At 46.1% G+C, this 26,135-nt stretch overlaps 1 protein-coding gene across 1 annotated transcript in view; it reads right to left on the bottom strand.

Annotated features, from left to right (window-relative positions):
- SLC2A6 (solute carrier family 2 member 6) overlaps positions 1-26,135 on the bottom strand; it is a 242,988-nt gene that overhangs the window by 186,979 nt on the left and 29,874 nt on the right. The window lies entirely within an intron of this gene.

Genomic DNA, 26,135 nt, shown 5'->3' with positions numbered 1-26,135 from the left:
GGGGAGCAGAAGGGTACAGGAGGCCACACCGAATCTGAAGAATGAAAAGAGTCACCAGCAAGGATTGAAGGTAAGGAGCAGGCAGAGGGTGGGCAGTGGCGGGCGCTCAGAGCAAGTCAAGGAGGGTCTCTATTGGCCCAGGAACCCGGCAGATGCGCACAGCCTGTACTCACGTGATCACCGGAGACGGGAGGAATAGAGTAGGAGCTGCAGTGGACAATGGACTAGGGAGAATCTGAAGAACGAAGCGCGTCACCAGCAACGGTTGGTGGTCATGAGAATGGGGAGATGGTGGGAACGTAGCATCTATGTTGGTCTGGGTCCCTGAGCTAGGGAGCCTGGTGTGTAGTGACGTGGTTGGTGGTCGGTGGGGGCTTAGAAATGGGGAATATAAAAAATGAAAGGAGTCACCAGAAAGGAAAAGAGGCAAGGAGAAGAGTGAGGGAGGGCAAAATGCCAAAGTGTATCACAGTTGGTCCATAACTGCATTTGGGACAACAGACATCCTGGTTTTGGACATCCTGTTGGACCAGAAGAGCTTTGAGCTCCTCAAGAGATTATTAGTAACCAGGGAGCTGCCGGGAGCTGCCTAAACACTGAGACTAACTGCACATCCAACAACCACATATAGATATAACTAAAGACTTGCACAATCATGATATGGTACATGATAGTTTGCTGGGAAAGTCTTTGATAGTCAGCGGAAAAATGAAAACGTTTTACTCCACAAATTGTGCTCATCTTGTTTGAAACTGCTCTTCAAATCCATGAGTGCTGATGTGTGGAAAACCCCTTATGTGAGGAGAGATGAGCGGATGTGCCTTGGCCAATATGTGTTGTCCTTGGGTTTATGAAAATTGAGAAACTATACATCAGTAACTCCCACGAACATTATTTAGACTGAGAGAAGAATAGGGCCTACTGTGAAGTGGGCAATGACAATACCTACTTCTCACTCAGAGACTCTCTCTGGATAGCAGATCCAAAAACTTAGCTCAGTGCTGGCAAACAACCGCCCCTGACTGACATGCTTTTCCTGGCTTTATCATGCTCCAACATGCACCAGATGTTGTGGACAGACACTATGTGCTTGTTTTAAAAAAAAAACACTAATAGAACAAGGACTTATAAGTAATAGATGCATTTCAGAATTTGGAAGGACTCTGGCAGACATCCCAAAATGATACATCACCTGGCAGATTATGACAACAGAAAATAAGCTTTCTTCTACATTGCATGCCAAGAAGGATGCTTGTGGCGACCTGCTGGAATCTGCTGGAAACGCAGACCCAGTGAGGGCACCTGTTGCCATACGTTCTTCATCTTTTGCAGGGGTGTTGCTAGGTCTGGAAAAGATCTGGGGCTAACGTAATGTCGGGACTGTCGGGACTGTCGGGACTGTCGGGACTGTCAGGACTCGGGGCTAGCTAGCCTTTTGGTTGTAACCCCTGAGCTTCTATCCGGGGCTACAACCAAAAGACCCGGGGCTATAGCCCCCTTAAGTCCCCCCCACTAGCAACGCCTCTGATCTTTTGCAATATCCATCCCGGTTGGCGAGACGACTGATGCAGAATCAGCTGGCGCTACACACTGCTTTTAGGTTGGGTGTCAGCACAGGCCAGTTTAACACTGGACCAGATTGTTCAGCAGCGACTCTGTTCCAAAACGATGGATAAGGAAAGCACGGCCTCAGGTAAGAAACTCGTCGGATGTCAAAGGAAGTCAAGCAAATGTCTTCAGGTCGCGTAGTGGTTTTGGTAAATGTGTAAACTGGTCACCATGAAGCCAGTTGCCTTCAGGTCTCGGAATAAAGTCATTGTGTTCCGGGATTTGTGGAGTGAATATATACGCTTCTACGATTAATAGGGCAGCTGTAAAGGGTCCTGCCTCAGGAATTTGCTGTAGAAAGGCCTGCGTCAATATCTGCCTTCATCATTCACCTACCCCTTTTTCTAACTTTAGTGATATGCCCGGGGTAGTGGATTTATGTAACAATGGATTATTAATGTTTTCGTTTATTTGACTACAAGGTGAAACTTGTTTGTACCTTTCCCTTTCTGAAAATATAATAAAAACACGTTATTTTGTATGTTTTTAAATGCACATTTGGGTCTGTTAACACTGTAAACTCAGAAAATCAAGTCTCCCCCATTGAGAGTCTTATACCACATTAATATTTAAATTCACGTATTGGAACCGATTATCTCTCCTGGCTGACAAAGACTATTTCACTCAAACATTTCTGTGTGATGGAGTTCCCCCATTCGTCCCAAGAAAAGGATGTGAGTCTGTCTTTCATGGCAGCGGACACCTGGTGCCAAGAGTGAAGCTGCACGTCACTGAAATAGAAGACAGATTACAGAGGCAAAATGAGCTGGAGAGTGAAGAGGCAGAGAGTAAGAAATCTGGAGGCGAGAGGGAGTTTGTGTCAGCGACTCCGGTCCCAGCGTGTAAAGGGCAGAGAGCCGAGGAACTTTCAGTTGGGGAAAACCAGTGGAAAGGCAGCAGTGGTGTGGAAATTCTGCCGGTGTCCATAATACAGGATTTCAAAGAGATGCTGATGGAGACTATTCCATGTGAGATGCCAAGCCTGCCGTGCACTCCAGAGAAGGCGCAGAGGTCAGGAACAGTGGAGAGATGAGAATGCGCTTGGAAATTAGACAGTGAGGCAGACAGTGAGTGACGCCAGTCCCTGAAGAAGTCCGATAACAAAGATGTGGGTAGCAGAGAAAAACCTAAGCACCCCACCTCACCGAGAGAGCTTTAAACGGCACAGGATTTATGAGAACCAGAGCAGCAGCAGTTGAGGAGGTACAGCTTAAACCCCAACGAGGTTTGAGATCCTGACAGTGAAGTCCAAGGGTTCATTGAGCAAGAGCCTGAAGATAAGGAAAGGGTTTATGGGAGTTGTGGTTCCAATACTCCAAAGAGTGCAGTGTTGCTGATAAACTAAAAGAAGCAGTGAAGAGGTACTTTACGAAAGTTGTGGTTTCAAAACTCTAAGAAGGGCAGTGGTACTGACAATCCCAAGGAGTGAGTGAAGAGATGCGTTGCGGAGGTTGTGGTCCAAGGAGGGCCTGAGAAACCAAGAGAACCAGTCATTGGTTTATGGGATGGGAGTTGTGATTCCAGCACTCCAATGTGTGCAGTGGTGCTGACAAGCCAAAAGAACCCAGGAAGGATTGATGTGTGCACAGAGGCACTAATAAAGAAAGGTGAAGCGTTGAAGAAACTGCCTTGCGGGAGTCATGGTTCCAACAGTGCAGAGCAGCGGTAATGAGAAGCCAGGGGAAGATGGGATAAACTGGTGTGTACAGATGCATTCATGAACAGAAGTGAATCAGTGAATGAGTATTTAAGGGAGTTGTAGTTCAGCCACTCCAATGAACCTAGAGCTGCTATACAAATCAAGTGCACTGAAAGTACAATAACTGAGACGCCCATGTGTAAAGTGGGAAAGCGCTAACCCAAGCAAGTGGAACCAGGACACAAGTGCTAAGAAACCAAAATGAGGCCAGTGTAGGAGCACTAATTGAAGCAGGTGGATCGAAGGGCAGAGTGTTAGTACATCCAAGGGAGTTGTTTACAAAAATGGTGAGAAAGTCAAAGAAACCGAACACTGAAGCACATACAATCTATCAGAGTTGGAAAAAAACTGCATTGTGGTCATTGTAGTACATATCCTCCAGCCCTCTGGTGCAGTGACAAAACTGTAAGTGATTCAGGATGTTGGCAAGAGTTGTGAGTTCAATCTCTTTCTTCTCAGAGCAGAGCCACAAATACAAAATGTGCAAATGAAGGGGACCTCTATCCTAAGGGTTGAGGGCCAGGCCCTCCAATCACACCACACAGGATGGTTGTGCGACAAAGGACCCGAGAGGATCTATAATTGAATTAGCATCAAAGCAGAGGCTCAAGGGCGTGAACTCAGAGGCTACTGAGATCCAGAGGCTGCACTTAAGAACATTTCAAGCGATTGGTTCTGGCAAACCCTGATGCCAGTTTGGCGCGGCCACTTCGCCGCAATTTATATTAACATTGCACTTTTAACAGAACACTTTTGATATAATATATACAATTAGGCTCATTGCGAACCCTGACCTGCAGGACTGGGTGAATGAAGAGTTAACCGCAAGGCTATAGAGCTCTTATCAATTTTGTTTGCACCAGTTACGTATATTAAGCTTTTCGAGCGTTCTTAATGACCCACGTTAATATGAGTTAATTAAAAAATGATGCTGCGCAAAAAGATACCAGCGCCGTACCGGTCGCGCATAACATGCCGTTCCAAACCGGTCTGCGCCAAACTGGCGGCACCGAAATGGGGTGTACCGGGAAGCACAATTACTGACATTCAGTACAAGTGCCACTGCCCCCTACAGGCCATGGTTGGAATTGCAGCATGAAACCAACACAACCTAACTCGAGCCCCCCCATCAATCTGAGCAACATTATCCCAGCTTCCTGCTCCCCCTGCATAGGAGAATGGGGCATCAGCAATTGAGGTTCCAAATATTTGAACACCCAAAATATCCAAAACTCCCCTCCACCATAACTGAAGAACCACCCCAATGGCACTGCTTCCCTGCTTCCACCCATGCCTAGCCTAATCACCAGGGTAGTTGTACGATCCTCATTACCAGCTGTTTCATTGCGGACACCAAAGATAACCCGTGCATCCGTCCATTTTGGACCCATTACATAGCAATAACTCATTCCTCTTTTCCCCCCCCAGAAAAGGTGTAACATGAGTCTTGCTTTGTTTGGCATAAAAAGGCAGCAGATTTATTTTCACAATATCATAACCACCACTGCACACATTAGTGGAAATAGTTCTGAAGATGCGGCGACTGCTCCGTGTACAAAAACATGCTTCCCCCTTTCCTTCCAACAGTCCATCATAGGCCCAACTCTCCCAACCCTTTGCGCCTGAGCCTCGCCTGCCCATGCAGGTGTTCGGGGGCGGGGAGAGTGCCGTTTCCTTGGGGGAAGCTGAGCCCTTGTTGTTCCCCCCAGACGCCCCTGCCGTGTTAGGCTCCCAAGGGGCGCTGGTCTGAGAAGAGCGAAGACCCTTCCAGCTTTCTCCTGGCTCATCCGGAGTCTGTCTCTTGTGTTTGGTTGCCCAAACACCGCCACACCGCCTGTTGTCCTGCGACGTCGACGATCAGGCCTCCTTGCATGTTCTGTTTGTAGGGTGGGTGGGTGGAAAACGAAGTCCTGTGTTGGCAGGCGGGCGTCCCACTGCCAAGGCTGGATGCTGCCTGCAGTGGGAAGCCCACTCACTATAAAGGGGGTAGCCCCTCCCCTTTCTATTGTTGCCCCCTTCGCGGGCTTTTTTCCTTTTTTGGCGCGCTGCGCCGTTTCGCGGGTTTTGCCCCCGTTTTGCCGCGCTTCGGCGGGCGCCTCCCCTCCATCCTGTGGAGGAGGGAGGGGGAGTCTTTAGGAGGAGGACACCGCCCGGGTTATCGGGGTGCCTCCTCCATTTCGGGATTTCTCGTCGTCACCTTCAAACAAGAGTACACAATAGCCCACGATTATGCGTATTTCTGTTGTTTGGACGAAGTGTAACATGGGTCGGATCCGACGGCGCAGGGTCCCTTTTTTGTTTTTTTTCTTTTTTCGGTCCCCCCTCTGAAAAATGTTGAGGAAGCTGGGAACACCCCTGCAATCCCCCAAGGTGAAAAATACAAAATATGGGGAGCAGGGGGACACCCCTGCAACCCCTGCTCGACATATTGGGTATTTTTAAACATTGATCGAATGGTACTGCCCGAAAACGGTCAAATGTACCGTTCGATCAATGTTTACGGATCAAAATGGGTAATTCCGATTATACAAGTGTGGGACGCAACATGAACTGTTTATTTTTGATTTTCAATTGATGCAGATATTACAATGTCCTTGATTTCCCACTGAAAGGTTTAGTCTTTGGCCCCATTGTTTCGTCCATTCCTAACTCCCTCATCATGCAATTTAACTTGTATTTACTTTACACGTCAGAAGTACTATTTGGACATACTTTACCTTTTACGCTTCCTTTCACACAGAAGTGTGTATGTATCCTCTTAAAGTGCCTCTACTCCTTGGACTAAGTTATAGCGCCTATTCCCTTACAACATCTGTCCTGGCACTGCATCTAGGTCTCTCCAATTCCAAGACCCAAACCAAGATCCCTAGTCCAGGAGAACAAAAACTGGGCCTCTGTATAGGGTCACTGATGAGTCCAGCATGCAGCCCATTTCCTATGACCTCTGAGAAATAAAGCACACAGAAATAACACACGGTTGAACCCATGCTGGGCTCTATCTATTGAGCAGCTCAAGGACATGCTTTGCTTGGTTCTATCTAGCGACACCTGTCGGTTGGTCAGGACGGTCGTTTAATGTCTAAGGGCCTCATTACACGGACGGCGGTAAGGGTTAACGGTCACCGTTAATGGCAACGGTGACCGTTAACCCTTACCGCCGTACTACGAGGTCCCTTTGCGGGTTGGAGGATTTAACGCCTGCTTTTTGCAGGCGTTAAAAACCAACCCGCTAAGGGACCTCGGAGCTAATTACGGCACCGCAAAATTGCGGTGCCGTAATTAGCGCCTTCCCCATTCCCATAGAGCCCTATGGGGCAGAAATGGGAATGGGGAAGGGCAATGGCGGAAAGGGGATTTACCGCCCCTCCAACCTTGGAATGGGGCGGTAAATCCCCTTTCCGCCAAGGCGGTGCCGGTATTTTACCGGCATGGACCAAGGTGCTAATAGCACCTTGGTCCACCGCCTACCGTGTAATGAGGCCCTAAGTCTTGCCCCTACTCCCTCTACATCCATCCCCCCCAATACACCTCATGAGGCTAAGTATTATGTAGGAGCACTGCCTCGCCCTTGGTGAGAACCACAAGGCATCTCAGAGCCACGTGTCTATGAAGTACAGGGACATGGGGCCTCATTACACGGAAGGCGGTAATCCAGGGTGCTATTAGCACCCTGGACCATGCCGGTAAATTACCGGCACCGCCTTGGCGGAAAGGGGATTTACCGCCCCATTCCAAGGTTGGAGGGGCGGTAAATCCCCCTTCCGCCATTGCCCTTCCCCATTCCCATTTCTGCCCCATAGGGCTCTATGGGAATGGGGAAGGCGCTAATTACGGCACCGCAATTTTGCGGTGCCGTAATTAGCTCCGAGGTCCCTTAGCGGGTTGGTTTTTAACGCCTGCAAGAAGCAGGCGTTAATTCCTCCAACCCGCAAAGGGACCTCGTAGTACGGCGGTAAGGGTTAACGGTCACCGTTGCCATTAACGGTGACCGTTAACCCTTACCGCCGTCCGTGTAATGAGGCCCATGGTCTTGGTATCTCAGTTTAGGAGCTCCTTCGGCAGTCGATTGGCAACTCTCGCCTGCACTCTTGTTCCAAAGCCATTTAATATATTATATACTGGTTTTGGGCACCAGCTTGTTGGTTCGTCCCTCTGTGCACGCTGTACTGGCTATAAACAGCAGACTGCCTTCACTGTATTATTGCTTGCCTACTGCCAGTGCCTTGAATGGAAATAAAGACGTGCAGAGACTCACCAATCTAGGCTTTAAGTGGGCTGGGGCTCAGACCTTCTTAGGCCCATTAACGTCTCCCTTACCAGGGCTCGGCTCGGTCTCCCCGACCCAGTTCTATGAAATTCACCCTGTCTCCCCACTCAGTCGCGCACTTTCTATGTGTGTCCTGCTGTTTTTTGTCTTACATGCTATTTGTATCACATTCTATTTGTATCTCTTCCCACTTACCCTGCTCCTATCATATTTTCACTATGTATAAGTTGCTTCTTTTCTGAGTTTGGGCCTTGTGACCCTGGTGCACTAAAACATTAGAATCAGTGATTCCAATCATAAAATCATTATAATGGTGTACTTTTAAGTAATTTGCTTTAAATGTTATTCTGTCAGTCTAATGCAGTCAGCTCTCAAAGACATCCATCAATCACAGACTGGTTTTGCCCTGTTTTGGCACCAATAGTGTACTCTAAAATGTTCGCAGACTCTGAAAGAAAGGAGGGTTAGAAAGACAACGGATACTACATGAGTAACTATGATCTATGACTAATCTAGGGTGCTTAAAGAGAAAATTCGCTGATAAACTCACACAATCCCCATTGAAACCTGCTGAGGTACACAGGGTGTCTGCGTAACTGAAGCAGTGAGCAGATAGATGCACAACTTCAGTCCTGACCATCCCAATGAGTTGCTCTGCAGTCTTCAGTCCTGACCATCCCAATGAGTTTCTCTGCTGGCTTCAGTCCTGACCATCCCAATGCGTTGCTCTGCAGGCTTCACCATCCCAATGCGTTGCTCTGCAGGCTTCAGTCCTGACCATCCTAATGAGTTGCTCTGCAGGCTTCAGTCCTGACCATCCCAATGAGTTGCTCTGCAAGCTTCAGTCGTGACCATCCCAATGCGTTGCTCTGTAGGCTTCAGTCCTGACCATCCCAATGAGTTGCTCTGCAGGCTTCAGTCCTGACCATCCCAATGAGTTGCTCTGCAGGCTTCAGTCCTGACCATCCCAATGAGTTGCTCTGCAGGCTTCAGTCGTGACCATCCCAATGCGTTGCTCTACAGGCTTCATTCCTGACCATCCCAATGAGTTGCTCTACAGGCTTCAGTCCTGACCATCCCAATGTGTTGCTCTGCAGGCTTCAGTCCTGACCATCCCAATGAGTTGCTCTGCAGGCTTCAGTCCCGACCATCCGAATGAGTTGCTCCGCACACTTCTAGATGTGTAACTTGGCTTCAGTCCTTATCATCTGAAAGTAGATCTCCAGAGTTTACTATCTCCTGCGACAACCAATATCCACTAGACAAAGAAGAAAGGAGTACCAGGGCTCAACTCCTAAAAATAAATAGTGGTGGGATTCTGACATGTGCATTGGGGAGTGACTTCACAGCAAGCGTACATTGAAATAAATGTGCATATTTAATTTTAGGCTGTCTTTCCCAACTCAATAAAGTTCACAGGACCACTAAGCATTTCCCAAAAGAACATGTTTTCTTGAAACATTGCTTGCTAAATACAAAAGATGCCTCAAGCGGAGAATTAAGTGAAAACACTCAGGAGTTACGGCGTCTGACCTCTGAAAAAAGTGGGTGGTCACTGTCAACCCACATGTTCCCTTTACTTGTGCCCTAGGAGTATCTATTATAAATTCACGTTTACAAGTAAATGCGAGCGGTCTGCAAAAGGTTTCTACCCTGGCTTGAGCTATGGGTAACAGGGTAAGTCAGCGCACTCAATGTTCTCATCCTTCTTGACCTGTCCTTTGCCTTTGATACGATCAATCATGCCACCGTTATAAATTGGCTCTATGATACCCTTGGCATCACAGACCTTTCTCTGGAATAGTTGACCTCCTTCCTCTCTGACCGACCTTCCCTGGTTCAACTGGACCCTTTTCTCTCATCCATCTCACTCTCGACCCGTGTTGTCCCTCAGGGCTCTATCCTCTCGCCATGGCTTTTCAACATCTACCTTGCCCCTCTAGCCCATTTGATCTCTGCCTTCTCTCCTAACTTCCAGTGTTATGCGGATGACACTCAGCTCTCCTTTAAGCTGAATGATATCTGCCTTAATGCCAGTAAGACTGAGATCCTTCTCATTGGGACCACAGCTCACTCCTTCCCTCCTACACTCTAGCCTCCCTCCATGGGCCCCTCCCTCTCTCTTTCCTCACATCACAGACCTTGACAAGAAGGCCCACTTCCAGCTGCACCTGCTCAGGAGCATTGTCCCTTTCCTGACATTGCCCCAGAAACTCAACGTCTCCAGAGCTCTGGTCCTCTCCAGGCTCCACTACTGCAACAGTCTCTTCCTCAACCTGCCGAACTCCTCCCTGCACCCCCTTCGGCTAATCCAGAATAGGACTGCAAGCCCAGGGACTGCATCTCTCCAGCCCTAAAATCTCTCCGCCGGCTCCTGGTTGCTGCGAGGATCAAGTTCAAGACCCTCTGCATCATCGCCAAGGCTTTCTGGGGCCTGTGACGCCGCTACAGCCAACTCAATATCCCTAAATACCTCCCTGAGCCCTTCAGTCTTCTGGCTCCAACTCTCTGCAGATCAAATGCTTTCCAAGCAGAGAGTGGAGGTAGATCTCTCTCCTCTGCAGGTGCCTTCCCTCTGGAAGGGTCACCCTACCCCTCTCAGACTTGAGCCAGATAAGATCCAGCACCTTCTCAATACCTTGCTTTTCTCTTCCTCCTTCCCTTTCCCCCTCTCCTGCTAATATCCATCTGTGCCTCTTTCCACTGGCTTCCTGGTTCCTTCAGATTCTTACAGGGCAACAGGCCCTCCTCTACAAGTCTACACTTGCATTTGCCTCCCCTGATCCCCCCTAACCTTCACTTGCCCTTCAGGGCTCCCCACCCCCTGAACTAACCGGCTGGGCTTGCACCCCTTGAGCCGTTCCACCCCTTCCCTCACACTTAGCATGTGGACCTCTTTCCCCTGCACTCTCTGCATTCCCCTGGCACTTGTCCACATGGCCTCCCCTTGGAACTTGCATAACCCCTGGGCCCTTTCCGCCCTGACTGGCACTTCCCCACTCCCACCTCCTCAACACATCTTGTTACTGCACTTGCACGATCCGAATGGCACAAGGCCTAGTAGGACCGTTTGGGTTTTTCTTCATACCTGACTCCCCTCCACCACCCTTGTCTTGTTGCACCTTGAAACACCTTTTTCTGTAGAGGCGCATTAAAAAATACCCAATAAATAGAATAAAGCTCTCCAATGTATGCCTATAATAGCATTGTTGTTCGTGTTATGTACATAGGGTGTTTACTACATTGTACTATTGTTTATAGAGCACATCTGAGTAGGAGTGCTGTACCCAGTGCCCCTTATTGCGTAATGAGCATAATAATAATAATTTAGCATTTATATAGCGCTACGAACCCTCAGGTATCTGATCGCTGCTTATTATTGCCAAGATGGGTATATATTTTTTTAGATACTAAGGCCATGCTATACCACCATCATGATACCTAGCATGACTCGTTAATGTTTGATTCTGGCCTCATTCATGCTATTGGGCCAGATTGAGGGGTCCCGGGAAGACAGAGGATTCTGGCGTCTGTCAACCTGCCTATAACTGATATGTCACCTAAACAACTTGAGCAACTTTGCATAAGAGAAAGTGTGCTTGAGAGATTACATAGAGAGCCTGAGAGCCGGTGTATGGGTGCATATGATCATCCCCCGGGTTGCCTGCAGTATTGGCTGTTAATGGTAGGTTACCCGCTCTTAAGTTGATCTCAAGCAATGTAGCAGGGCTGAAGGACGAAGTTACTGATCTAGAGTGTGTAGAGTATATTGCAAACCATTATATTATGTATATCCAAGAAACCTGGGCAGAAGAGGTAATACTATAGCCTTAAATACCCGTTCCATTGGCTATACCTGGGGGGAACAGCCTTGGGAGGTTACCCCTCCCCTGTATAGCCCTGTATAGCCCGTGGAATGGGTACCTTATGCTATTAGCACCCCGGGTTGCCAATCCGGTAACCCGGGATGTTGATAGCAGTGTCTTTTCTATGAATCATTGGGACACCTAATGCTGTCCCGTTCATTCATAGGAAAGACTGTCTAATGATGGCCGCCATGCAGCTGGAAGATGGGACTCAAAGCCGAGGCCCTCTTCCATTTCCATGGCAGCAGTAAGAAGGAAAACAGAGCAGCAGCAGCTACGGGCCGCCACAGCCATCAATTAACTGAGGTTGGGAGGGATGGGGAAGTTTAAGTTAAGGGAAGGGAGGGTGGGGGGAAGATGGTGGCGAGGGAACAGCAACTGCCAGGTTGCTCAGAATGCAGGCTTGGATCGTGGGATTCAGCCCACAATCCAAGCAATCTGATTGGTTGCTTCCCCCTCTCCAGGTGCTAATATAAGGGGATTTGAAAGCTTTGCCATAAATACAAAGAGAAAGGAGAGGGGTCACCCCAGTAGGGGCATTTTAACTGTGGTCCTGAGGTCTCTGCCATTTATTATTGAAAAGGTTAACGTTGGAATGGAGCAGTCACAGTAGTTTTGGACTGCTAGTTGTGAATGTTTATCTTCTGATAACTGGAAGAGGGGGGTAGAGGAGCTCTTGGCACAAACAGTATATGCTAACATTATATTACTGGGGGATTTTAATGCCAAGCTGGGCCCCATGAACAGTAACTGTAGAGAAATACTTCTGCTACAGGAACCCTGTGAAATCCCGGCATGGAATCAACTGAATAACAAGCAGGATGCGATAGGAAAGGCATTCGACCAGCTGTTGAATGACTTTTTCTTAGTGGCATTAAATGGAAGTAGCGTGCGCCACTATTTATTTATTTATTTATTTATTACATTTATATAGCGCGCAGACGGCCCAGGGGCATTGTGGCACTGTTACTTTTAAGGGAAACTTAGTTACAATGGGTACAGGTTGTGCCTTGGGTTACAGTGAGGCAGTGACCTGTGATCAGATATAGGTGGTGTCATACCACGTAATGCATCATACGTGACATTCATGAGGGCTAGGCCATATGTTTGTTAGATGAACAGGGTCATTTTCAAGGCTTTCCAAAAGGCGGCCAGTGAGGGTTCAGAGCGCAGGGAGCTAGGGAGGGTGTTCCAGTGCACGGTAGCGAGGTACGGGAAGCTGGAGCCCCCTGCTCTGGCTCATTTTACCCTGGGTACTGAGAGCATGCTGGCATAGGGTGACCTAGTGGGTCTTGCGGAGGAGACCGGGTGGATCCTCTGAGAAAGGTACATTGGGGCGGCAAGATGGACACATTTGTGGGTGATGCTTAGCGCTTTGAATAAGATCCTTTCCTTTATGGGGAGCCAGTGGGATGCTTTTCTGGCAGCGGTGATGTGCTCTCTCTTGGCAATGCTTTGTACAGCACGCAGGACACTGTTCTGTATTACTTGGAGCTTCTCAAGGTTTTTGTTGGAGGTCCCTAGGAAGTGAATATTGCAGTAATCAAGCCGCGAGCCAGTTATGGCCCTGGCTATGTTAGTGCATGTTTCTTTTGACAGATAAGGTCTGATTGCGTTAAGGAGTTTTGCATGGTAAGTAGCAGAGGAGGCGATGGCGTTTACTTGTCTGGTCATGGATAGGTTGGAGTCTAAGTAGACGCCTAGTGTTTTTACTGTGTCTAGTACTGGGATCCTGATTGAGTCAATAGTGAAGTGACTAAACTGTGCGTCAAGTTTCTTGATGGTGTCAGGGGAGCCTACGAGTAGGAGCTCAGTTTTGTCGGAGTTAAGGCAGAGGCCGTTGATAGCCATCCACATTTGGATTGTGTTGTAAATGTTGTTGAGGGTAGCAATGTCCGTGTCATAGTCACCTGTCAGAGTGAGAAGGATCTGTGTATCGTCGGCGTAGTTGGTGTAAGAGATGCCCATGGCGTCAAGGATAAGGAAGAGGGGGTGGGTAAAGATGTTATATAAGGTCGGGGAGAGGCAGGAGCCTTGGGGCACACCACATAGCATGATGGTGGGTGATGCCGTGGCTAGGTCAGAAAATACCTGCATGGTCCTACCTTGGAGGAAGGAGGTGATCCATGTGGTAGCTTCTTGAGAGAAGTTGGCTGTGGAGGAGAGGTGGTGGCAGAGGATGTCGTGGTCTACAAGATCAAAGGCTGCCGACAGATCCAGGAGAAGGAGCAGGGCAGGTTTGCCTTGGTCCCTTGTGTCGTCCATTTGGTTTTTGAGGTCGAGTAGGGCAGTCTCTGTCCCGTGCCTGGGGCGAAAGCCGGATTGTCTCAGTCCAAGGAGGTTCTGTTCTTCAAGGAAGTGCTGGACCTGCAGGTAGGCTGCTTTGTCTAGAATCTTGAGGAGGAAAGGGACAGTGGTGATGGGGCGGTAGTTATTAGGGGAGGTGGGGTCAAGTGTGGGTTTCTTTATGAGGGGTCGGACCCATGCTTCCTTGAGGCATGCGGGGACTCTCCCTGTGGTGAGGGAGGCGTTGACGAAGGCTGTTAGGAAAGGCGCCAGGGTGTCTGCGCAGTCTTTGATGATGGAGGCAGGACAGGGGTCGCCTTTGCAATTCGAGGGTTTTATGTTTTTCATGATGTTGATCATGTCTTTTTCTTGGATGGTTTTAAACGAGAAGGTGGGTGGGGCCTCTGTGGGTGAGGGGAGCGGTGGTGGCGGGGAGGGTGTAATGTGGGTGGAAAGTATTAGTTTGGTTTTCACGATTTTGGCTTGGAGGGAGCTGATCTTATTGCGCATGGCTGTTTGGATGTTGTCACACCATTCTTTATCCTTGGTGAAGTTTTGGAGGGTGGGTGTGGGGGTCTCAAGTTCCCTGAATATGGCGAACATTTCCTTGGTCTTCGATTTGGCCTCTGTGAATCTATCTTCAAAAGATTTAGCTTTGGCTTTAATGATGGCTTTCTTGTAATTATTTGCAAGGCATTTGAAGTTGAGTTTGTCTTTATCATCCCGGGATGTTTGCCAAAGAGCTAATGCTGCTTGTTTGTCGATGCATAGTTTTAGAAGGTCTTGGGTGAACCACGCATTAGCGTGTCTAGTGGGTTTGGTTTTGCGAGGTTGAAGTGGGGCAATGGTATTGATTGCTGCCGTGATGGCAGTATCGTAGTTTTTGGCCAGGGTTTCTGGGTCGTTGGAGAATGGGGCTCTGAAGGCAGGACCCTTTAAGAAGGGAAAGAGTCTTTCTTTGGTCAGTTGACGGGCACTCCTTGTAAGGGCTGGAGGTAAGGGTAGAGGGGAGTGGGAAGTGGTTGTCGTGGTGGGGATGTTGAAGGTGATGGTGTGGTGGTCAGACCATGGGGTGGGGGTGTTGCCTGCGACTGTGAGGGGACAATTGTGGTGGGCGATCCAGTCTAGTGATCTGCCTAGGGCGTGTGTGGGGTTAGTGATGGTATTGACGAATCCTAGGGTGGCTAGGGCTGTGTCAAGAGCTTTGGCCGCGGGGTCTTTGGCGGCATTCAGGCCAAGGTTGATGTCTCCAAGGAAAATGGCTTTGGAAGACTTTTTAAGGTTGTCTGCCAGGAGGTGGGTGATGGAGGCCTGGAAGTCTCCTAAGGGTCCTGGTGGTCGATAGATGAGGTGTAGGGTGATGGTGCATTGGTGAGAGATGGTGAGTTTCAATTGAAGGTAGTTGCTGTTATTGTTAATAGTTTTGTCCGCCTTTCTGATGGTGATCAAGTCTTTGGCTATGAGTGCGACACCGCCTCCAGTGGTCAGGCGATCTTGTCTCGTGATGGCATAGCCAGGTGGGAGAGCGAGGGATAGGGCGGGGCCTGAGGCTTCGTGTAGCCAAGTTTCGGTGACCATTAGAAGATCTAAATCTAGGGTGGTAATGAGGTCGTGGATGTCTAGCGCGTGCGCATTGATGGATCGGGCGTTGATGAGGGCACATTTGAGGTGCGGTTCAGGGGTGACATTGATGGTTGAGGGTGGCACATCCGAACCAGTGGGGTGCGCATTTTCTGGGGTCATAGACACAGTTAAAGTGGCATTTGCACCATTAGGTATTGCACCATTAGGTAGCATGGCAGTGGTAGAAGAATTGCAGATTGCGGTAATTACATTCAGACCAGTGGAGGGCATATTTTCTGGGGTCATAGACACAGATAAAGTGGCATTTGCATCTTTTGGTAGAAGAATTGCAGATTGCGGTAATTACATTCAGACCAGTGGGGGGCATATTTTCTGGGGTCATAGACACAGATAAAGTGGCATTTGCATCATTAGGTAGCATGGCAGTGGTAGAAGAATTGCAGATTGCGGTAATTACATTCAGACCAGTGGGGGGGAATATTTTCTGGGGTCATAGACACAGATAAAGTGGCATTTGCATCATTAGGTAGCATGGCAGTGGTAGAAGAATTGCAGATTGCGGTAATTACATTCAGACCAGTGGGGGCATATTTTCTGGGGTCATAGACACAGATAAAGTGGCATTTGCATCATTAGGTAGCATGGCAGTGGTAGAAGAATTGCAGATTGCGGTAATTACATTCAGACCAGTGGGGGGCATATTTTCTGGGGTCATAGACACAGATAAAGTGGCATTTGCACCATTAGGTAGCATGGCAGTGGTAGAAGAATTGCAGATTGCGGTAATTACATTCAGACCAGTGGGGGGCATATTTTCTGGGGTCATAGACACAGATAAAGTGGCATTCGCATCATTAGGTAGCATGGCAGTGGTAGAAGAATTGCAGATTGTAGTGATTACATTCAATCGTGTGAGTGACACGTTATCGTGAGTCTTAGACATTGTATCCAATGCAAATGGGTCAAGGCGATGCTTAATTAGTGGGCTCGGTTTCGCTGTGTGGCTAAGTCTACCGGATTTATGCAGTACTGAGGAAGGAGCCTTTAGGTTAGTGTCAGATTTCATGGTTCTTGACTGTAGGCGTGTATTGCGTGCACTTGTGGGGATGGGTAGAGCGAGCATTACGCTCGTGAGAGTACGTGTGCGTAAACGCTGTTGCCTTTTTGCAAGTGAATTGAATAGTTTAGGAGTGCGGGACTCCTTACCTTGTGATTCCTGCAGGATTCCATGGCGAATGGCAGACTGGATGAATGTTCTGATGGATGAGTACTTCCATAATTGATTATTGCTTGGTGTATTGCTACATGTTTGCAATGGTTTGAAACTTTATTTGTCTGTAACTGCATTGGCAGTGATCATTTCCCACCAGGTGTATTGCTAGGTCTGGAAAAGATCCGGGACTACGCTAATGTCGGGACTGTCAGGACACGGGGCTAGCTAGCCTTTTGGTTGTAGCCCCTGAGCTACTATCCGGGGCTACATTCAAAAGACCCAGCGCTATAGCCCCCTAAGGCCCCCCACACTAGTGACGTGTCTGTTTCTCACTCCTATTGTAGGTTAAGTACTCTATTCCGCTAGCGGCCTTAGCTGTAGAGTCATAATGATCTGCGAATCCATTGATCCAAGGTGTGGGGAAGGATCAACTGGGAAACCTTATTCTGTCATCTGATATTGGTAATATTATTGACGGGCTGTGGCTATTGCAACAAGATGACTCTGCTGTGATGAAATCTTATGAAAGTCGAGCTAATGCTATCCGTTGCAAATGCATGCGTGGGTGTGTAGTAGGTATTGGAAGGTAACAACAAGAGGTGTGAAGAGTTCACGGTGGGATGATAAAGAGCGCAGAAGTATGAAATGAGTATTATATTAAGCAGTTAAGGAAGGGGGCCTGAACACGGGTCAGTTTTATTAACTTCAGATTGCTATAAAGAAAATGATACGCCGTAAAATGGGGGGAGTGTGTTATGAAGCAATGGGAGCAGATGGAGAAGGCGGAGCAGAAGAAAGATTGCAAGCTTTTCTGGAGGTTGGTAGCAAAGAGACTCAAACCCCCAAATGAACAAGAAGCTGGAGTAATTTCCCCAGATCGAGGGGTAAATCACTTTCAGAATGTTTTTTTACGATCCTGACCAAGTAGAAACGGCTTCAGGGGGCTGATTATAGCAACAGTGATACCGTTTTATCAAAGGAGGAAATATTTGCTTACCTTAGGTCGCTCTCTCCCTGGAAAGCAGCAGATCCCGGCGATCTGAGGTCAGATTTTTTAAATGGTTTCCTAACTAGTGGTCGTTGATTTTGGAAAAAGGTTTTAATGCAATTAGCCGGTCAAGAGCAACCCCAAGATCCTGGGAAGGAACTCTAATAATTATAATCTTTAAAAAGGGCTCTATTGACGATCTACACTGCTATCGCAGCATCTCTCTTTTGGATGTATCAAGCAGGATTTGTATTAAATGCCTGAAAAACACACTTGAGGATTGGGTGTACTCTAAAAAAATCTGGAAGCCACTCACGCAGGGTTCCGGAAAGGTCTTTTCGACTGTAGATCATTGTTTCATTTTAAATGCAATAGAGAAATATTGCAATGTTCGAGAGGGTAGGCTGTATGGAGCCTTTCTTGGTCACGAGAGAGCTTTTGATTCAGTTGACAGGGAGGCCATGTGACAGAAAATGGTGGCATCGAAGATTTCTTTGGGCTTATTGGAAATAATAGAAAGGTGCGATATGAATACTCACGCAGTGTTCAAGTGCTCTGAAGCCAGGAATTACAAATAAGGGAGTCAAGCAAGGCTGCTCTCTAGCCCATCTGTTATTTATAGATTTTTTGGGACAGATTTTACCCCTATAGCTAGTGCTTATAAAGTATGTCCCCCAGTACTAGGCAATATGCCCTTTGTATCTCTCTTGCATGTGGATGATACAACCCCACTTTATTTAACCCCCAGTGGATTGCAGCAAAGCCTTAAAGACATAATAGAATCAATGTGAGAAACAAAAGTCCACGCAAATTTCAGGTAACATGTGAGTTTAAAGGCAGACTTTGCATAGGAAAGAGACGAAAGCGATAAAAAGGAGGCTTGCCAATGTCTCATTCTGCCCTTCCCTAAGAGAATCAAGTAGATAGTATTGCCTCAAATCTGCATAAAGTCAGCCAAATAATTAAAAGTGGGGTAAGGACTCATAAGAGCCGCAGAGACAGCTAGCATCAGCTGCTTGACCTAAATCCAGCCATTTCATAGTAATGGCCTTTAAAGGGAGGATGTTTAGTCTGGCCATGGTCTATAAAACGCAGTGGTGCAAATGTATAACAACATTGAGATAACAGGCTACACCGGACCCCTGAGAGAGGGTTTAAGCAGGCTCAAGTCTTCCCTTTGATTTTCTCACAGGTTATAGAATCATGTTATTGGGGCCCCTCTTGCACACCGATGATATTATAAGGGTTTTCAAAGTACTGGCCCAGACCCACACTTCTCAAAGAGGTTCTAACGAAGGACAGCCAGATAATTTGATCACAGTGGCCTAAGGAAAGCGGATGTTTTCCAGTCGTTGCTAGCCCACAGCGAATGCCAGAGCGCAATAGGTTTTAAATGAAGAATATCTGAAAGTTGGGTTATCCCAGATTCCAGGTGGGTAATGACGCGGAAGAAGGGACACTCAGCAAGTGGGTAAGGAAGGCTTTTGCTTCACGTTGTAGCAGTTCCACATTTACCGCAGCCCAGAGTTCACTCCTGTGAGACCCACCTGCCATGCTCTTTCCCCAAAACCTGTCAGCATATCAGCGACTGAGTGATGATATAATGTCTGCGCAAACCTACAAATGCCACCAGAAGCTTGCTTCATTTTAACTGTACGTTCACTGGTGTCATCGCTACAGGAAAGCCTGTTGTTAAAAATTATTCCCAAATACTCAAAGTTTTGTAGACTGATAAATGTTGATCATTTGAGGTTATTCTTGAGGGATTGCTGGGATTTAGTTGAAAAACACATTACGTAGCACTTGCATGTGTTAACCTTAAGTCTGTGGCTTGACATATATTTCTAATATCCCTCCACCAGAACCTGGATGGACATCTGGCTTCTGGCTATAAGAGCTGCATCGTCCGCATAGCTCAGCACCGGGATCCTTCTGACCATGCATTTGGTGACATCAGCATCCAAACGTTGCCGGTGCAATAGAAGGGCATTGGTATAAAGATTGATCAGGAGGGATGCAAGCAAACATTCTGTCTGACCACTTTCCCTGCCTTAATAGGTTGACTTAGCTACCCCGCCTTTCCATAAGGGTCTATTCTAATCAAATTCTGCAAGCCTCTCAAGCGGGGTTCCAGAAGGGGTTAAGACTATAGACCATTGTTCTTTTCTTTAAATACAATAACAGAGAATGATTTCACTGTTAGAGGGAGTAGGTTGTATGTAGCCTTGTTCTCGAGAAAGCTTTTGATTCAGTTGAGAGGGAGGCCATGTGGCAGAAGATGGTGGCATTCAAGATTCCTTTGAGCTTATTGGAAATAAGAAAAAGGTGATATATGAATATTCACTGAATGGTGAAGTGCTCTGAAGCCAGGAATTTCTCATAACATTAGAAATAAGAGAGTCAAGCAAGGCTGCTCTATAGCCCCTCTGTTTTTTATACTATATTTAGCAGATTTGAGCCCTATAGCTAGTGCGTCTAAAGTATGTCCCCAGTACTGGGCAATATGCCCTTCGTATCTCTCTTGCACACGGATGATACAGCCTTACTTGATTTAATCCCCAGTGGATTGCAGCAAAGCCTTAACTATGCAGATAACTATTTTAGAACTCAGAATCTAAAATTGAACATGAACAGAACAAAAATTATGTTTTTTAGGAAAGGCAAGCTAAATGTAGTGGAAATTGAGGTAGTTGATGCCTATTGCTATTTAGGATTACTGTTTGCGGGAAACAGGAAATGGTCTAGACATATAGATTTGGTAGCAGAGAAGGATGGTAGGACTAACAACATCCTATCATAAGTTCAGCAGGTGTAGCCTAAGCAAATATTTAAACATCTAGGAAATTAAAGTTGGGACAGCGCTGTTATGTGGAAGTGAGTTTTGGGGGTATTCAAAATGTACTGAACTAGCTGTCATACAGAACAGCATTTCTTAAAAACTAACAGGGCTCCCACCAGGCACCCCAAATAACACTTGACATCTGCAATTGGGGTTCTCAAAATTAGAAACACAGGCAAGAATTATATTTGGGTCTTTTTTTATGAAGACACAAATGAGTGTTGTTAAGAACCCAAATATTCAAAAGGCCCTACCTGGATTAGGAAACTCCCCTTTGAGAAACAATGTATATCTGGTATAATGAGGGTTGTAAACTATTCGTGAAGTGGGGCTATTAGAAGCAAATATATTGAAGCACAAATTGTTATGTATGTTGAGGGGGGTGAAGACACGATAACACTGGGTAACTTAGGATCCATGAGAATGTATTCCGCTTTTCAGTCGAGCACAGTCATAGGAGAAGTGTGCAATATACTCGCCGGACTGTAGAAGAGCAGTTTTGATGACCCGCCTAAAAGGGCTTCCTCTAAATGCATGCATCAAATGGGGAAGAGGAGGAATGGCTGATTTATGCTTTTATGATATGAGTGTACCGGAGGACTTGAGTCACTTCATATTGATCTGTAACTGTTTTGCTGATTTACCCAAGGAATTGCTGAAACCCCATTTTATCCTGAATAAAATCAAGCTGTATTGGAAGGCAATGTGGTATATTGTGAATTCTAATAATACAGAAGTTATTAGATGCTAATTTAATTACAGATTTTAAGAAATGCTTTGTAAATCAGGTGTTTGGTCTTATTGGGTATTGATTTTGTTTCTATTATATGCTAAATCAAATGTTTTAAGTGTTGTTTATGTAGAAATACGAACTCAATAAACTAGTTATTGACTGTTATGTAAATGGGTATGCACATCTGTGTTAAACTGGGCCCAAGGGTGGGTGGGAGGTTGTGGGAGCAACTTAACAATTCATGTTTTACTGGGCATCTATCATAGATATGAGTAACATAATTGCTGGTTGATAAAAGAAAGGATGATGTGTTATTACTTGGTTAGAATGGCATTTTGAGGCAGCCAGTCTTGTCCTTTCTTACTGTGGCATGACATTTGTTTACTAGCTATGTATGAATATGCAAGCATTTTAAGTATTATTATTACTTGGCTAGATTAGCATTTTTGGCCAGCCAGTATAGCCCTTACATACAGTGGCATGATGTTTTGTCTAGGCATCTATGATAAACCAAGCATGGTATGTGTTATTACTTGGGCATGATGGCATTTTGGGCCAGCCAGTCTAGCCCTTTCTTACAGGCATGTTTTTTTTCTTTTTTATTCTGGGCATCTATGATAAAGTAAGCATGATAAGTGTTTTTACATGGCTTGACTGGCATTTTGTTGCAGCCAGTCTAGCTAGTTCTTACTGTGTTATGGCATGTTTTACTGGGCATCAAGGATAAAGCAAATATGAAAAGTGCTAGTTCGTGTCTAGATTGGACTACATTGTGCAGCCGGTTTGGACATATATTCTTATTGTGGTATGGCATATTTAAAGGCAAAACCGACAGGAGTATGTTCTTATCTGCGGATACTGCAATATATTGTCAGAACCAGTGTGGACATGTTTTCTTATAGTATCATTACTGGCATTATGCGCAAAGCAAACATGAGTGTGTTCTTATATGGGAATACTGGCATGTATAGGTGCAGCCAGCATGGAAATATATGGGCACATCCAGTGTAAAAATGTTTCCATACTGGCATATATTTATGGGCAAAGACATCATGAAAATGCACTGTGAAATGCTCTAGTGCACTTGCATTTTTTGCACGTTTTGATTGGAGTTAACCCACAAAACCAATTGCAAATTGTTTGGCTTTTTACCCAGTTTTCCACTGAAACAATGCAGTAAAGTGCACCATTTTAACACCATATTACACTTGGTCGATCTGGCATATTTTCAGGAAATATTTACACGACTCCAATTAAAGAATTCACCTGCTGCCACTGGTGTTTCACCAGCTTCATGCATATGATTTAAAGTGACCATTACGGGCATAATGGGTTGTGCTACCTATGGCAGTAATGGTCACTTTAAATCATATGCATGAAGCGCTTCAGCCTTCACGCATGTGATTTAAAGAGACCATTTGTGGCAAGGATAGGTGGTCCCATCTATGCCAGTAATGGTCACTTTACATCACATGCATGAAACTGCTGTCAAAACCTATCTATGCCTGTCACGATCACTTAAACTCATATACATGAAGGGCTTCACGCGTGTGATTTAAAGCGACTCTTACTGGCATAGATAGGTTGCGGCAGCAGTCTCATTGAAATAATATAAAGTGTTCCTAAGTAGTGCACTGTTGGTGGAATGGCACTTCCTGGATTTTTTCATGTGAAGGAACTGTACATTTTATTGCTTTTTTTTGTCAAACATTGTGCTGCAAAATGCATTGTTTTAAAAAAGGAACCCACTTAATTATTCTGTGCTTGCTTCCTCGCTGCGCTTGGTAGCTCACTCAAATCTGAGGAAATATTAGGCCTCGTGACTTAACATATTCTTAGGCATGACTGCCCATGAATAATGAAATTTGCTAGATAATTTAGTTGTTTCCGTATAGACACAATTATATATTTTGTGGCTTTTCATCCCATTTTGTTTAAAAATGGCGCTGCAAAATGCATCATTTCATTATTAAAAAACCTTCTCGGGGGGGAAAACCCCAACACCCAAATTCCCCTTAATGGTTTATGGCTCCCTCGCTACTTTCAGTCACTCGGCTAATTTGAGGAAAACATTGGGAGAGTTCACTGAAAACATTGACCACCCCTTTGAGGGCTCAGCCATGAATCGTTTAGAATCTTGGTGCCGCTTCAGGAGCTATTCCCTCACCTCCTCACCCTCAGCCGCCGCTGCCGCACAGAAAGCTGCCTCCGCCCGTGAAATGTCTATTGTATTTTTAAAGATGATAGCACTTAAATTAGGTTATTGGTATCCATGGTTGCTCAATTGTATTTCTGGTCCCAGATTTAGATCACTACAATAAGGAAGACAAACTATTACCCATACTAAATGATGGAGATTTGCAATATGTTTTTATATATCGTAAAAACGAAATAACTTTACATTGCTTATTCAATTTGCTGTAATCAAAAGATGAATTTAGAATGTTCGCATATATAGTGTTTACCAACATCTTTGGTTGTGAATATTAACATTGAATGTGAGTTCTCGCTGTGATTTAGTTAGGACGAGTTTATATAATAAGGGAGGGTGTTTAGAATAAGTCTCCAACTCCGCCATTTTCTTTCCTTTCGTTGCCACGACACTGAGAATTGTAGGCATAAAAGCATGCTGAGTTTGTTTGGAAGTCTTGGATTATTTTCTAGCACTGATGATGGCTATCTCCCCGGCTTGCATAGTATGCTTTCCTGGCCGATATTGTCTCAGTGGTATGGCTGTATAGAGGACATGCCACGATGAGTGTGTGAGAACTGCTGATCTCACGGGACCTCACATCAGTGCTTCTGCTCGGGACACACCAGTCTCAACTTTTGCGGGGGTGCATTATTCTCTCAGAAATCACTACATCATCCATCACCTTGTTTATGCTTTATGCATAATGTTTTCTTTAGAGTCTACATGAATCTCTCCGCAATTCCATTGACTTGCAGCACCAGTTATTCTGAGACAGACAGAACCTAACTTTGAATTCATGACCGTGGACCAGTGGCCCAATACCTGATTGTAGGTATTATGGAATGGCCCCCCTTTGGAAATATCTTGTCCAGATTGGGATAAGCTGACATGGATTTGTCAAATTTGATTTAAGGGTAATGCAAAAATTCTTCCAGTATATCCAGGAAGTAAATCCTATTGGGCAGTGTGCCAGCATGTACACTCACCCTCTGCTACAGTGGTGTTCCGTTAGGTGGCGGCGTGGCACAATTACAGGAGGCAGGTTTTTCTGGAAGTTCTGTAGCCTGGCACAGAATGTAGCTTCCCACTTCACCATGCCTTTAAGAATGAGCTGGCCTTTGTCTTGGCCATAGTACAACAATAGGGGTGAGCCCTCTTTTGTAGGACCATTGGGTGATTAAACAAATATGAGAAACAAAAGTGTGGGTCCCCTCACATCACACCAACATTGTGCCACAGACCTGTTCTTCTTGCCGGGGCAGGTTTCATGGTGGTCCTGTGGCTGAGCCGAGTATGTAGCTTTCCACTATGCCTTGCACATCTGTCAGAGAGCTGCAATGGGGCCTTGTCCCTCAGCCTGACCTTTGTCTTTGGCCATACCTTGGCACCCTTCATTGCAAAATTGGCCACTGTTCTCGGGCTGTGACTATGCCCAAAGAGGCTTAGGCTGGCCTGAAGGATAAGAGGCAAATGTGCACAGAACCCGCATGAAAGAACAACGTGGGTCAGTTTGAAGACGTGCTGCGTTGCATAGTGAGTAGTTTTGACCAATTGTACTTGACTGTGTTTCTCTAAAATAAAGCAATGGTCACATATTTTCTCAAATATGCTATAGACAAGTCATGAATTGTGATTCTTATATGTGGGCCACTTTTTATTTTGTGCCAAAGTCTATTCTTTTTTTGTCTTTGTAAGAACTTTGCCCAAGGAGTTCCAGAATGGACTTCTTGATTTTTAATTTCGTGCATTGTCGATAGGCCCGCCAATGACTGAACGAGCACAAGCACGGTTCTTGGTGGTGTTTGGCCACTGCAAGAATTTCCCTCCCCTGCAAGGACAGACATGACTACTGTTATAAGGCTTCTAAACACCTTCTAATGCGAAGAACACACTAAACTGTAGGGTTCTATGTCATTTCATCGACACCCGTTTTTACGACGGATGTTTTTACGGAGAGTTTTTGTCGAAAAAACTCATCAAAAAATGTTCTAATTATTTTTGGGGGTGTTGCCCTCCTAAACTCCCCCCCCCCATTCTTTACCTATTTTCTGTTATTCCCGACCCCCCAACCATTTACATGCCCTTTACCACCCCCCAAAATAATTTTGAAAAGTTTTTTCTGCAAAAAATCTTCATAAAAACACCAGTCGTAAAAACGGGTGTCGATGAAAGGATGTCGTACCAAACCATGGACACTTATAGCTGTGAAGTGTGATCATGGAAATGTTCTCAAACACAATGTGAGGGCAGCCTAAGGTCAAGTTTAGTAAACTCATGGCCATTCTGAAGTTTAGCCACTTTGTCATCAATTGTAAGGGTTAGCGGCTGCTGCCTCCAGGCCGTTAAGCAACGCCAATCCATATGTCATTGGGCTGTTTGGGATTTTGCGCAATCACAATCGAAGAGAGCCAGAGAGTGGGCCCTTATGCCCTCTCGATGATTTTGGCATTCTCGAGCCATCTAGCTCTTGTACCACTTTCAAGTGGCGGTCGAAGAGTATTTGCTTGTGCTTCCGTGCTACTGGTTGTACCTTATGTGCATCGTTATCTCCTTGCCCTTGAGACAGCCAACCCCTTCAAACATGTATGCAAATACGGCCAGCATGTCCCTCAGTTCTTCTCCACCCACACTCTATGCACAATGAACGAGGTGCAGGCATTCATCAGTTACACAAGTCAGCAGTGTGTTGGTGGCCATGGACATGATTCAGCAGATACGTTGCTTCCCCCATAACTTATTTCATACTAAAATATCCTTGCCAACTGCAATACGGCTATACGGATGAAGCCATATACCTTTACCTGAGGGCCTCTCATGGAGGGGTCTTTTCAAGGATGTCTGAACTAGGCATATCCGGT

This window comes from Ambystoma mexicanum, chromosome 8 (genome assembly GCF_040938575.1).
Source record: "Ambystoma mexicanum isolate Mex_15411 chromosome 8, UKY_AmexF1_1, whole genome shotgun sequence".
Lineage (NCBI taxonomy): Eukaryota > Metazoa > Chordata > Amphibia > Caudata > Ambystomatidae > Ambystoma > Ambystoma mexicanum.
Note: the sequence above shows the minus strand (reverse complement) of the source record. Positions and strands in the feature narration are given on the sequence as shown.